Genomic DNA, 15,487 nt, shown 5'->3' on the forward strand with positions numbered 1-15,487 from the left:
TTGAGATACACATCAAGATACACAAGCTGAAATGGAGAAATAGAGTAGAGCGGATATTCTTTATTCTACTGTAATTGACAGATTCTGACTATTTGATCCACACAAACAAGAAGAAAAGGTCAAGGTGACACCACACAGAAACTGGCCCTGAAACCTCCTATAGACTGTTTCCTCAATCAGACCATGTGTCATCTGTGCCCACAAAGCTCTTGGCTTCATAAGGTCATGCTGACTGGTAAAGTTTTTGAGGGCTTTAGTTTTCACAAAGATTTAATCAATGCATTGTATTCTTTTGGTTGCTCGTCCACTTGAAGTGAAACCACACAGTGTTTGACAAAAGAACTACTCACAATTTAAGAAATTGGCTTCCTTTACAACATCTAACATCTAGAAGGACCTAGCATGTAAGCAAGTGGGTATTTAACTTCAAACATGGAGCTATCAAGCTAAGTTACCTAGTGTAGTTTAAATTCATAACGTGGATATCTTGTTAACTTGATTAAGTTAACCATGAATCTCACTGGTTACTTTTACATTTTAGTCATTATTTATGACAGTGCTTCCCAAAGTGTGGGCCGTGCCCCCCTGGTGGGCCGTGTGGGTACTACAGGTGGGCCGCGAAAAGGCCTCCACCAGGTATAAAAATAAAAGAAATATCACAATATTTACCATGAGCCAACCCCTCAAACAGAGTGGTTAGTAAGGCTTGTCATGACTATTCATGGACATAATATCACATAATATTTTACTATCTGTTTAGTAAACTTTTGTGTCTCTCTTCGCATAAGATCATGTTGTCATGTCCAATATTTTACCCTAACTGAAAGTGGGAGCTGTAGTCATAACTTTTATTTTATAACGGGCCCCGGAGTAATTTTGTATTTCAATGTGGGCTGCGACAGTCTTAAGTTTGGGAAAGGCTGATTTATGATATTAACATTGTTATCCAAATTCATGCAGCTCGTGAATCCTGAAATATCTACAGTGCTTTGTGTAAAAGAGCATTTATAGATTAGCTGGTTTTGTCATACAGTCAACTGGTGACAGGTGACTTGTAGCCTTGAATACAAATCTTCAAGGCGGGGCTGAACTGCGCTCTGCTCTCCGTAAAAAAAAACTGTTTAGGTGGTCAAGAGGAAGATGGTCCCAAAGGAACATGTTCTTGACTGATATAGGACTGTAGTTGAACTCTGGTCTCTCCACGGTGTTGAGGTGTGTGTGATTTTTTGTGTGACTAAAAAACACCTCCACCAGCATGCTCACATTTTTGAAATAGCACACAGCACAGAGCGGTTGAGAGAAGTGGAGGTGAAGGTTGTTTTTGGCCTGAACTCAAATACCAGAGCACTTCACCTCCCCCATGTCCCCCCTCCCTCACCCATCTTACAGACTCCCAGCCTAAGCCCTGAGCTCCAGTATGAAATCAACATTGGGCCTGCAGGAAATGAGAGATCTCCACAGGAGATAGAGGAGGGAGGGAGGGAGGGAGGAGGAGACAAAAAAAAAAACAGTAGATAGAACCATAGATCTGACTTTTGGCATCCAAACGTCCACCCTCCATGTCATGGTCCCGTTCAACTAGTCCTATATCTCCTCCTTTACTTGTCTCTCCATCTTTCTGTCTCTGTCTCAGTGAACATCTGCTTGCTGTGTGTGTTCGTGCATGCAGCTGCGCCTGCGTCTCTACAGCCAGCTTGAAGGGCTCGCCTTATGAAAGGCTTCGGGGCTTGTTGTTTTTTCCTGGCACAGTAATTCGCTGGCTAAGCCAAGAAAGTGGACAAGCAGCGAGCTATTTCAGCTAGGCCTTGTTTTTGTTGTTCCACGCTCAAAGACAACATGACCTCATGTGACCCCCCCACGGTTACTCACAGCTGGAATAAAGCAGAGTGTTCAAGGTGCGGGAGACAGATCACAGGAACACCGTGCAGAGCACCAAAACAGTGATGAGTCTGCGTCTTGCTCCAAATGTTTTACTTACAAGTGGAGATTAGAGAAGAGAGGTCGCTGTCTTGAATGCAGAACACAGGGGCCGAGGGGGTATTCTGACTTTCAACATGAACACACAACAAGCGTGTGTACAAATGTGTATGTTTCTCTGTGTGCAGATGCAGATAAGCGAGACATACACACTCTCATGCACACAAAGGGGTGGGGTAGCAATGAGGGGCTCGGTTAATGGCTTTTAAATTTCCACTGAGTGAGTGACTTACAACTGTGGAGGAGCACAGCTGTTCCTGATTTGGGGAACAAAGAGGGGGGAACGGCAGCGATCTAAGAGACTGGACCAGGCTGCTCGCATTTAATGGGCTAAAATCTCCCAGGAATGACACAGATGTGTGTGTGTGTGTGTCCATACTTTCCTGTAAGTATCTGTGGTCATCCTTCATGTACTTACTCTGCAGCATGGAGTCTCTTTTTGGGTACATGTTAGTGTATGTGTGCGTGGGAGAGTGAGAGGGCAACAGGATACGTCGGCGTCTACAGCCGTAGATTATGGTGTGATAGTGGAGGTCAAGTCTTTTGGGAGTAAACTACAGTCGGAGCGAGGGAGAGGAGGCTCAGATCTGTGAGATTTAATGCTGGGAGAGAGGAAGAGAGAGAACGAATGAGAGCGGAGATTAAGGCCAGAGCTCATCTAAGCATGTCAATAAGAAAAAAATCTAACGTCAGCCAGGTGGAAAAACTCCAATGTGCTTTGATCAAAAACCTTCAGACAACGACGCAGCACGTTTGAACACGGCCTAGCTTGAAAACCCCATGCTTCTTTATGTCAAACTTTTTTATATGTGGGGTTCCAGCGGTTTGAAATACTGCTTCCTGACCCCCCTCTACCCAACACACACACACACACACACACACACACACACACACACACACACACACACTAAAACTTCTCGCCTCCAAGCTGTGCTTTGTTTCCTGCCGCTGGTGAACGCAGCCCTTTTCCTCAGAGACCCCCTCTCTGCTCTGCAGCCTTGTAAAACATAACAGGTCAGCGTCACATGACTGGGGTCTAGGACACTGAAGGCTGGGGCTGGCCCTTTGCCGCGGCAAGCAGGGGTTGGGTGTCAAAGTACACATGGGTGGGGCAGTGGAGAGGGAGACTGACAGCAGAGTGAAAAAAAGAGAAATATGGAGAGGAAGAAAAGAAAAAAAAGAAATAAAGTAAGGTTGGGAGGAATGACTTTTAGCAGTAAACCAATAATTCTCTTGAGAAGCTGAAAATATAAAAGAATATTATTTCCATCCATCCATCCCTCCCTCCCTAAAGAACACCTCTCTCCACTCTCATCTATCACCTCCTCCCTAAAAACAGTGTAACTCTTTTTTTTTTCTCACCTCAGGTCTGAGATGCTCAGTCATCCATAGACTGATGCAGACGTGAATGGGAGTCTCTGCCGCATTCCCCTTCCTCTTCCTCTTCCCTCAATGTTTCACTGAGTGATCGGAGCTGACATACATATGGAGCACACTCATCCTGGTAGCACTAGAAATAGAGGGGGGAGGGGGAGTACATGTACATACAAATCCATGGTTGCACATGTACATGCAGGGATATCAATATCCACTCACAGGGTATCATACTCTATTTGCAAACATACACTTTCCCTTTTTGTTGTCAATTTTCTTCTTCTACTCCCTTAAATTTCACTCTCTTGTCCCATCTCTTATGTCTCTTCCTTCCCGTCCATCCTTCTTGTTTTTGCATTGAGCACTTGGAGTGTTTCCCCAGAGATCTCAGGCTTTATGGGAGGCCGCTGTCACATTAATAGATTTCCCCTTCTCTCATTTTCTCTCTCTTGCTGTCATTCCCCCTCTCGCCCTCTTTCTCATCTGCTGCCCATTACGGGGCACGAGTGCCTGCTAACCACAAGTTACAGTAGCTGAACATTCTGGGGGAATTACATTTCTGTTGCTTTTTTTTATTTGTTTATTCCAGATATAAACATGTCTGTTTAGCTTTTTTCATTTTTCTAAAACTGCTTCAAGCATTAGCACAGTAAATGTCACAAATCTCTCTGTTACTGCGCTAGCAAAGATTCTAAAAAGCCAATATAAACTGACAATACTGCGAGTTAGTCTGATATTAAAACAAGACACAAAGCTAGGAGCTATATAATGCTTTACTTTCTCACAGCAGTAGCGGGAGCGTGCCTATGTTCCAAAAACCCTATGTTCCCACATTTCTAAGATTTTTTCACAAATTTGTATCAGTTAGTGTTATGGTAACTTACCCTAACCCTACCCTGTGGGAACATAGGGCCTAATTTGGAGAAAATTCTTAGAAATGTTGGACATAGGGCTGCGGGAACATAGGGCCGACCCCGCAGTAGCGACCTAGCGACAGACCTAAGATCGCTAACATTCTCACAATGACTGCCGACAAGCCATCTTTTGGTATGTAAGCTAGCAGGTAAAATGTTTACCAAATTACTGTCTTAGCTTGGCATGATAGCACGCTAACATTTGATATAAAAGCATAATGAATGCAAAAAATGAATGCTGACATGCTTATGTGTTTATATGTAAGCTAACAGGTTTAATCCTAAAACAAGAGCAAATAGGGCTAATGTATGGATGAGCATTTTTTTAGGCTATATGCAGATTTTTAGACAAAATAAAAATAACCTGTTGAAGTATAATACTAAGAGTAAGTATTACCAAAGTTTTAACACTTTTACAAAATGTTTTTATTTCAGTTTCTCTTAAATTATCTCACATTTTAGTTGTGGTGTAGTCTGACTGAAAAGACATTGTGTTTCTGAGTCATAGCCGTTTGAATGGCTAACAATGCATTCACAATTGTGGAATTGGGTAGTTCTTGAAATGGGATCACTTCCTTTTTTGTGCTTAATAGCAACCAAGCAATTTTCAGTTCCAGCTATAATCCTCTGCACTAAATCAAGATTGTTTAATGAAGTTAAGAGCCAGCCAGTCTTCAATGCACTTCTTATCTTGTAGCACAACTGTTATATAATTATTACACAGGGGTTTGACAGTGTGCATCCTCTCTGTGTCTTTATTTTTCAGTCCGACTTTGTGTACTATACCAGACTTGCGTATCAAAGCGTCCTCTGGAATCCACCTACAACAACCTCACTTATCCCTCTCCTTACCCACCCCCCCTGTCCTCCCCCTTCGCTCTGTCTTGCTCATCCCACATGTCACATCACATTTCCCAGGCAGCCCCAGGAAAAGGGCAGAGGCCTTATGAATTGATGTGGGTCGCTTACAGGAGGAGCATGGCCAGGACAAGGACGCATGGACATACACACACACACACACACACACACACACACACACACACACACAGGCCCTCACACAAGGGTGAACCATTAAGGGTGAGGTGGCACTGTGTACACACGGTGTCCTTCATATGTCACCCTTCTTTCATCTGCTGTATGTTCATGCTTTCTTTGAACCAAATGTGGCTTTATTCCTAAATCTATGCACAAAAAACACACACATACAAAGACCTCCTTTGATTTGGCAACACTTTTTTTTGACACAGCTATGGCAACAACACACTGTTACACCACATTGTGCCCCTGTAGTTTTTGGAAAGTTAATCTCCTCCTGCATGCCTCAGCTCCTTCAGGACTATTTGTGCAATGACGACACCTATTGGTTGAAATGAGAAATGGCCCAGCTGGCGGGAGCTGTTGAGGAGAATATATGAGATGAATAACCAGCGATATTGAGTGCATTTATCATCCACTGACAGTAAATTCGCAGGAGAAAATTGACATTAGCTCATAAACATCTATCACAGACATGTGTATCCTGCAGCACACGTTTGAGTGTGGAATGCATGGTGGACGATTCAAACGCAATGGAGCAGAAAGAACAGTTACATTTTTATAATTTTTAGCACTGCACAGTTTACACACACACACACACACACACACATACACGCACGCACACACACACACACACACACACACACACACACACACACACTTACTTTCTCTGCATCATACACTCATGATTTATTCTTCTTCCTCTCAGCCTGCATTCGCTCTTTTATATGTCCAGTTAAGCAATGCTCTTCTCTAATTGGTAAATGGAGGGCAGAGGAGGTTTGATGTACAAAGGGGATTCCCTTGAGCCTTTGGGGCCTGCTTCATGCCCATTGGACTGGAAGGAAGCCAAAAATGTAGCCTCCATCAGGCTCTCCTGCCTATGCTGCAACTGGAATAGAGATGATCCAAGACGGATGCCTGCAGGCTGTTAACTGCTGAGAAACTTTTGGAGATAGATGAAGAGGAGCTCTTGCATCCATTCCAATTGAGATTTCTTTTATTAAAATATGATTTATGTTAAGAGGAATTCACATCATATGATTGAAAGAGCTCAACTTTAAAACTATTAAACCCAAAATGAAATAATAATCTTCGAGAAAAATCATATTACATCAATAATGCATCAAAATCTGATCCATCAGCTCACAGAACAGATTCCAAGACGTGAAACTACAGCATCATATCGAGCAGCCTGTCCCTCTCAGCGCTTCAGAAAAACGCCGGGTGGGAAAATGGAGCAATTTTTAGAGCCGGTGTCTTGAAGCTCAGTGATCCACGATGCTTCTGCATGCAGACGTCTCCCTGAGGAGAAAGAAAAACACAGGATGGAGAGCAGGGAGGAGAGAAGGCGGAGGTGGGGGGGGGGGGGGGGGTGCAAACAGAAAGGAGGAGAGGTGAGAGAGGGAGAGTGATGCAGAAAGAAAATATAGACAGGGTGTTCAGTCTTAATATAGAGCGTTCTGTATAAAAGGTCAAAGAGACGGAGAGAGGGGGTAATGCTGTCCCTTCTCTGGCCTTCATCTCCTTTTATCTCTCCCAGATTTCATCCCAACCCTCAGAGGTGGAAGTTTACTAAAGTACAACTCAAAGGTTCAAAAACAAGTACAAATACTTCAAAATCAAACAGAGAAATGGGCTTTACATGTACTAGCATCAAATTTCAAAAAAGAATAACTGGTTTGAAAATAATCTCCCTGTAAGTGAATAAGAAAGTACATTTTGCTGCTTTAGGGTTAAATAAGTTATATTTTGCCATTTTAGTTGACAAATAATGATCTCAGAGGAATGGGACATTTTAATTTGTAGATCTACAATATGCAGTGATTTGACATGATACACAAAGCAAGGGATTTACACACTAAAGTTGTTGGAAATAAACTTTAATATATAATATATTGTTTATTTTTATTATCTGGAAAACAAAATCTAGAAAATTGGCCAAATTCCTTTAGTGTGATTTAAAGAAGCACATTTTGCTCTGTGCAATGTAGTAGTGCGGTACAGCACTGTATGGAAATTATATGACAATAAATTTGCAGAATCAAGCGAGCCGCCTTATTGTTTGGAGGATGTTATATATATATATATATATATATATATATATATATATATATAATATGTTATGTATATCATACATTACAAGAAAGAAAATGCCTTGTGTCTCGAGTATGCAACTTCTGAATAATCGCTCTGCAAAGTTCAACGTGGTTGCAATTAGTAATGTTACAGGTTTGACAGCCAAAAATAGTTGCTGTCCACATGAAGTGACCTCCTCCTTTGTTATGCAGAAGAGGGGATTGAGGGGTGGTATGCCTTTATTACAGAGCTAGGACAGTCGATAGAGTCAGAAATCAAAGAGCGAGAGAGTGGGCAATTACATGCAGCAAAGTGGCCACAAGTTGGATTCGAACCAGGGTCACCTGCTCTGAGGGATCCAGCCTCTTTTGGAAGCACTAGTCCATCGATCCCCCGAAAGAGTGAAAGTTTGACCTTGTTGATTAAATATATATTATGATATATGCTGATGTGTAAAAACAGAATAGGTTTAAAGTCAGAGGTGTATGTGTGTATTGTGTAGAGTGTGCTTGAATAGACTGACAACATGACATCCAAAGAGCCAAAAGTGAAGATAAAAGTTTTAGAGCTCCCCTTATTGACATGCAACATTAAAGGTCACCTTCTTCATGTTGACAGAAGGGACAAGGGTATTTCTAATACGTTTTTTATTAGTTAGTTTTCTTAGTTATTTTATGCTATAAAAAGCTCTGTTGAAAAATGTGGCACCAAATAAGCGGGGTGGGGGTATTTAGGCTTCCATCTTTACGCACAGTCAATGTTTTGAGGTCTACATTTGGTTAACAGGAGGAGAGGTAAGCAACAATGTCCTTGAGCGAGGCACTGAAACCTGAAATACTTTGAGTGGAGCTGCCTGCTGGCAAAAATCTAAGTTCATATCCAGCAGCATTCAACCGAGAGAACCTTTAATGATTTGAATATGGAACAAGGTGTTGCGAGAAGTTGACCCCAGATATGTTAGCTGAAGGTAAAAGGATGGTGTTCTCTTTTTTTTTTTTTTGTGGGGGGGGGGGGGGGGGGGGGGGGGGTGATGAGAAGGTGATGTGGTATTTTAATTCGGCCTTGTCCTATCAGATGTATCCCGCCAGCTGCGAAAGAAACAGGGGTCAGGGTTCAAACTGTGTCAGCGGCAAATGTCAAATGACTTGTCCCCTACTGCGAATGTCACCTTGGTTCATCGTTTCAGAAGCCGACCAACCAGTAGGAAGGTATCGAAAGAACAGAGAAGAAGAAGAAGAAGAAGAAGAAGAAGAGGGGAAGAACATGTCTCGGGAGGTTGGGTGTGTGCACAGATGAAAATGTAATGTTGCGTAATGGGATATTGCATAATATGTCCCATTTAATAGCATGTCCCTCACTGGTACACTACTGGTTAACTAAAACACAAAGGGGGAGAGGACTTTTTTAGGGCTGAGGGGAGTAGGGGGAGGAACAAGGAGGGCTTCTGGTTCTGTCTCTGAGCAGAAGATGTGGAGTGATGGAAGCAGACAGCCAATGGGATGAGGGCACTGTGGAGTGGCAAGGGAGTGGGGAAGGGAAGGGGTGATGGTGGCTGTGGCGGGTGGATTTGGTGTGTGTGTGTGTGTGTGTGTGTGTGTGTGTGTGTGTGTGTGTGTGTGTGCGTGTGTGCGTGTGTGCGTGTGTGCGTGTGTGTGTGTGTGTGTGTGACAGTGGGTGGGCGAGAGAGCATGGTCGGTACTGGTATTTCTACCCTGTCACATCGCGTTAGTGTGCAGCCGAGCACGACTGCTGAGCACACCACTCTGGACAGCTCGCTCTCTCTCTACACACACACACTGGTTTAAATTCACAAGGACACACAGAGCCTACACACACACACACACACACACACACACACACACATGCTGTAATGTCCCACGAGGACCACAAGGACGTCTAAAACAAGTGAGCGCTGATGGAGGTTTGACAGAAACCAGGGGAGAGTAGCTCAACCTCCCAACTTTACCTCCATCCATCTATTAATTTATCCATCGTTATAGAGCTCCATCCATCCATTCCTTCATAAGTGGGTACAGTCATTATACAGAGAATATTAGTTTCCCATAAAAATAGGCATCGTAAATGGAAAAATATGATTGAAGAGGATAAATTAGAACAGAATGAGGTTTTCCCAAAATTGAGTGCATTGGGGAAATATAGCAACCTGGTTTTTCTTATGAATTTAACTTCTTATTTTGCTAAGGAGCTCTTTAAACACAGATGTGCAAAAAGCTACAAATGAACCATAACAATTTGCTTTGCCCCTGTTAAGCACATTGCAGCAACAGGCTAAAAGAGCAGCCCAGAAACTATCATGTTGTGTAAGAGTTTGTGTGTCAGCGAGAGGCAGATCAGCAACTGTCTGGTTACTAAACGCAACACGACTTCTCGCCCCCTAGCCCAGAGGCTTATAAACAATATTTTCCTGGAGATAGCAGGAACGGGGGGGGGGGGGGGGGGGGGGGTTAAAAGGGTGAGAGAAAGAGCTAGGATGTCGGTTCCCCATTCACATCAGGGCTCCCTTCAAAACATGGGAAAACAAGCAGAAAAAAAAGATAAAGAGAAAAGGTAATACAAGGGGAAAAGAATATTTCATTTGTAAATGCTGCATTCACACCCAGCACCCGAGGGGGGAAAGAGAAAGGAGGAGGGGTATACAGATGGGTGAAAAGGTGGAAGAGATAGAGTGGTGAGGTGTGATGTTCGGTGACACGAGCTCTTCGGTCATGTCATAAAGTTGGAGGTACGCTCCAGCGGCTTCGATGGAGAAGAGAGATATAAGCTGTCGTTGGTCACCAGCTCTGTGCGTCAGGCTACAGAGAGGCAGAGGGCACCGTCAGCAATACACAGGGTCAGAAAGGTCATGGTTACATCACTGAGGCTGAATATCCAACACAGAGACACACGTCTGTTAATATACAAAACACTAGTACAAGGTCATGCTGTGCATTCTAGTGAAGTGTAAGGACTTAGATCAAAACTTCATTTATGAAATCGACTTTTATTCTTATATGCAGATGAATCCCTCTTGTATGTTCATACAGTAAATATAAGGCCAGCAGTCAGTTAGCTCATTAGCATAATAACCAGAAAGAGCTAACCTTTTGCTATTAAAACCAGCAAAACAATCTGCACACACAGGTTTCTTAATTTAACTACACATATAAAAATAAGATATGATAAAGTAATTTGTGCTTTTTTTTTAAGCTAAGCTAAATGACAGTTAGCAGTAGGCTATATTCATATTTAGAGTGTGTTTTTACCACAACGAAATATATACTCTTTTAACCTTCTCAGAGCTTGATTAACAACAATGATCCATTCGGTATCCCATAAACCCCCTCAGTGTAGCTACTGTGTGGCAATCCACTTCAGGTTATAACTGGTTCGTTCAGTGTTTTTTGTCGTGTGCACAACTAAAGCACAATGAAACTATTATGTTTTAGGCCTGAAACCTGCAATGTCTGATTTTATTTGGCCACCATTTAACTAACTTTGTCTTTTCTGCACAACAGGAAGCTTAAACTGGATAAAAAGCTGTTTTAAGCTGTTAAGTTTTGTGCAGCACTGTTTTTAAGTTAAAGCCTTTATTTGTGATTTTTCACACTTAAATGTAATATAAATCAAGTATCTCCTCTGAAAATAACTCTGTGAGTCATGACTGTCTACAATGGGTGTAACACCCGAGTCCCACTGTCTGTGATGTTTTCAGAGTTTTCAGAGTCCTATCTTCACTTTGTTTACATCGTCAGGACGGCCGGCTGACTCCTCCCCTCACGTATAAAAGTTGTTTAATTGAGGGACTAGAGAAAAGAAGAATAACATACTGTACTCACTGCTTAACTGTGTTTCTAGATCACGCTCATTTCAGGTAAATTTACATGCAGTGTGAAGATACGAGCATAATAAAGATCGCTAGCATTAGCATGCTAACACAACATTGTGCTGGTGCTCAAGAACGACATCTGCTGGATCAGAAAATCGCATATAAAGCCTTTAATAACTCGTAATTGTTCACATCACAAATGTACAAGTTGGCCCATGCATTTAACTGATGTGAATTTAGAACTTGTGTTATTATTAGAAGCCCAGGAGGCCTTGGTGATCTACTACTACCACCCGACATCCCCGATGCCCAGCCTCCACCATCAGACTGTGTCGTCCCCTCAACCACCGCCGTCCTCATTCATGCACGGCCTGCTCCGACCTCCACCTCAGCAGACAGGAAGTGTGGACAACAGGAACGTTAGGAATACAAAGGAGAAATCCTTCCTGCATCTTATCCCATCTCCCCTTATCCCATTTTTCTTAACAATGAGTATGATAGATTGATTATGCTTTATGGTACATTTTCCTAAATAAATTAGTGTTCAAGCACATCACATTAAACCATTTGAAACAGTGCAAAGCTAGGGCAGAAAAAACTGTAAAACAAAATCATTGGTTTGTTTCTATAGGTCTTTATGAAGAATATACCGTATAGCTGCTGTGTATTGTTAGCTGTATGCACCTGATGGTTGCTTGAAGGTAAAAAAAAAAAAAAAACGTAAGCAATGCAAAAAGTTTTGGAAAAAGAGGGAGGTCAGCGGAGGGCACACAGCTCAGATTTGCCCCTGGGCCCCCCGCTGGATTCATCTAACCCCCTGAATCCATGAAAAAAATACAAACACATTGAGGGAAAAAAACAGGGCAGGGTTTGGATGTTGACAGTTGATAGTCAGCAGGTACTCATAATGCAAAGCACGGAACAATATTGTTTTTTAATATTTCTTATTTGGGGGGAGGGGGGTTAACCTATTTTTTTAAATGCCCTCATATATATATTTTTTAATGTGTACTCAAAATGTCATAACAGTGATTTGTACCTACAGTAAAAGATTTGGAACATTATTTGGTCACAAGTTCTCCAAACGCTCCGTAAACAAGCAGCTTGATGTGTGTAGAGCCGGGCACTGAGCCGTACACAAACCAAATCAACGACAGAGTGAGCTGTTACAACTGTGTGGAGCAAAGGAAGAAAACTGAAGGAAAAGATGTTTACTGTGTTTTCCCGTTGAAAAAACAAAAAAAGCATCTTATCGAGCGACGAGCCCTGCATGACTTGGCAGAATGTGAGAGAAGCTGTCAGTCAGCCAGGTGTGTACTGAGAGAGCCTCCATGGGGGGGCCGCAGTGAGGACACAGGTAGAGCACAGGGAGCCCCTTAAGTGTCTTATTCAAGGTGGAGGGAGAATGGAGGAAGAGGAGGAGAGGAGGAGAGAGGATGAGGGGGATGTTATCACTTCCATCTCCTCCTGCGTGTTGCTGTTGAAGGGAGTCGCTGAAAACAGATGACCTACATTTTCTTTGAGACAGACTCCTGCAGTGAGGCCTCCCCGGATTCAGAAGAAGACACAGTGAAGTATGGAGAGGCACAGAAAAAAAAACAGAGTCTGAAGAGGGAGGAGGTTTAGATAGACAGAAACAGACACTCTTCCAGTTTGACAAGGCAGACTTGAAAAGGTAAGAGACGCAGGCAGACAAAAGGGAAAGCAGGAAAGTTTTGACAGTAATCCTCTTCGACTCTGCCTTCCTTCCCTCTCCAGTGGTTATATAAAACACATCTAGAATTCTGTTCGGTGCACATCAAAGAGCCTGCACCGCTTTGCAATCTGCATATATGATGCGTCCAGGGAACAGCAGCAGGGGAGTGTGTGTGAGTGTGTGTGTGTGTGTGTGTGTGTGTGTGTGTGTGTGTGTGTGTACAGGAGGGATGTTTGAGTCAAAATGAAGCTTCTTTGGAGAGTCTTCAGATTACTTTGTGTTTAGATGAGCCACATAGATCGATGACTAAGACTTCAAACAACATTTATCTCATGTGGATGTGAAAGTAGAGCTGTAATCAAAAACAAAGAGCTATTTAGTTCAATTGACGTTGAACTGAACGCATTTTTAAGGTAGAATAGCTGAGAGATGCCTTGTAATGTGTCAGTGTGACCTGAGGTTAAATAGAAGTAAGAGAAAATCTGCTCCTGACTCAGAAGTGTGGCTGCTGTCATTGAAATAATGTGGCTTCAAATAGAGTCATCTCACTGAAGATGAAGGCTTCATAAGACAAGGTTTGCCGTTTCACTTCCGCCACCTAGTGGTGACAAGAGTGCACAAAAAAAGAGGAGGCTGCTTTTTATATTCATATGATGATGTTGAATCAAAGCCTTCATTTTCTCAATATATGTATGGAGCATATTCTGGACAGTAAGATGTAGATTAGATGTACTTTGTGTGTATGTTCATGTCTTTAGCAGGCCTTAAAGTCGGCTTCACTGACAGCTGGAAGATCAGATTCCTCATCATAAAGTTGCTTTTAAATTTTGCATTTAAAAAGGACTTAAACAAATGATCACATTTAGTTTTAGGCTATCAAACTAATAGTCATCTCCTGAATGTTAAATGTTCTACTAAAAAGAAGGTTTGATAGAACATTTAATAAGATGTCATGATTTGATTCAGACAGATTTACACAACATATATGACATAGGCCTATATAAAACAATAAAACAAAAATACTAGCTTCTTTGAGGAAGTGGAAAACAGCCCTCACCCCCCATCCCCCCCAAAAAGCAGAGGATACAAAAATACTTTTATTTCAAGTTTTTTTTTAATGACTCCTGAACATGAAGATTTGTTAGTCGAAGAAATTGTGTTGGGACAAGTTGTGATGTCACAAATCCCTCTTATATAAATGTCTTAGACTGAGATTTAATGTGATCAAAGACGACGTTTCTCTTCAGCAGATGAGCGTCACAAACATCTGAGAGAGCAGTGACTCACAGTGAAACACTTATTTGATGGTTTAAGGGGAGCTTTAATGTCGATGTTCTGCAGGTGAAGCAGGAGAAACCAGGCAGGTGTGATAAGAGTCCCTTGCACCAAACACCAACATTTCAACAATTCATGCGATTTCTTGTTGGCAGTTGAATTTTAAAGTAAACCTCGGGGGGGGGGGGGGGGGGGGGGGGGGGGGGGGTGGTTTAGGAACTTCTAAAGGCTGGGCCCTAAAAAACATGTTCAGAAGGGTTGTGGGTGTTTAGAGAAATCATGTCCCGTTGAATAGTTTTAATACAAAAAATTATCTTTTTCATTCAGGACGAACAAATCAACAAGTAGTTTCATGCTCAACAGCCTACACAAGGACAAAAAAATGCCACTCAGCTTGTTTGAGATGCTGTGTGACAGATTACAATTTGTGGCAAAAAAAAAAGTAAACAAACAAACTGTGGGAAATGAAGCTGATCACATAACTTGTGACTTTGAACTCATTCACAGTGCACGACACTGAGGCAGAACTATCTATCACGCGTGACATGTGTACACCGCAAAATAAAGTGAAATGTGTGAACACAAAAATCGTCTATTTCGCAAAAGGTCAACAAGTTCACATAATTTTCATTCATTCAGGATGGTGTGAGAGATACAAAACCAGAGCAACCAGTCCAGCTGCCACATAGTCTTAGTGCAGAGGTATGAGAAACAGTTTAGGTCACATGATCTCATTCAAAAATGACAGATTTTCACAAAACGAGGGTCTGTCCTTTATAACCAGTAACTTTCTTTATGGATAAGTAATCATTTAAAAAGCCTGTAAGGATCCGTTATACTATCAGATTATAACAGGATCAACTTTAAGGTTGCAAAATTGAGAAAAACGCTTCAGCAAGTGTAACGTCTTTCTGGTGATAATAGTACAGTCGATAAAATCTTTAAAAGAGAGGCTTTTATAAGTGGAGTTTGGTCGATATGCTCTGCAACTGTTTTACAGGCATTGAGGTAATTTATAAGGCTTCAGTTACAACATATGAACTCTTTATAAAGGCAGACTTATTAATGGGAGGCACTGAAGGGACAAACTAGATATTAGTAGCTCTTTCTATCTATGCTAATATTCTGCAAATATTTTATATTTTAAAAGAGCTACAACAATAAATGTATTAGTTTTCATGTATCATATAACTATTTATTAATGCAGAATCATTTTGAGTTTGAGATTTTTTTAAATGACATTATTCTAATGGCAGCTTATTGAATGTAAATATGTTCTTTCATTACTGCTGTACGACAGATAAAACAAAT

This window comes from Labrus mixtus, chromosome 21 (assembly GCF_963584025.1).
Source record: "Labrus mixtus chromosome 21, fLabMix1.1, whole genome shotgun sequence".
Lineage (NCBI taxonomy): Eukaryota > Metazoa > Chordata > Actinopteri > Labriformes > Labridae > Labrus > Labrus mixtus.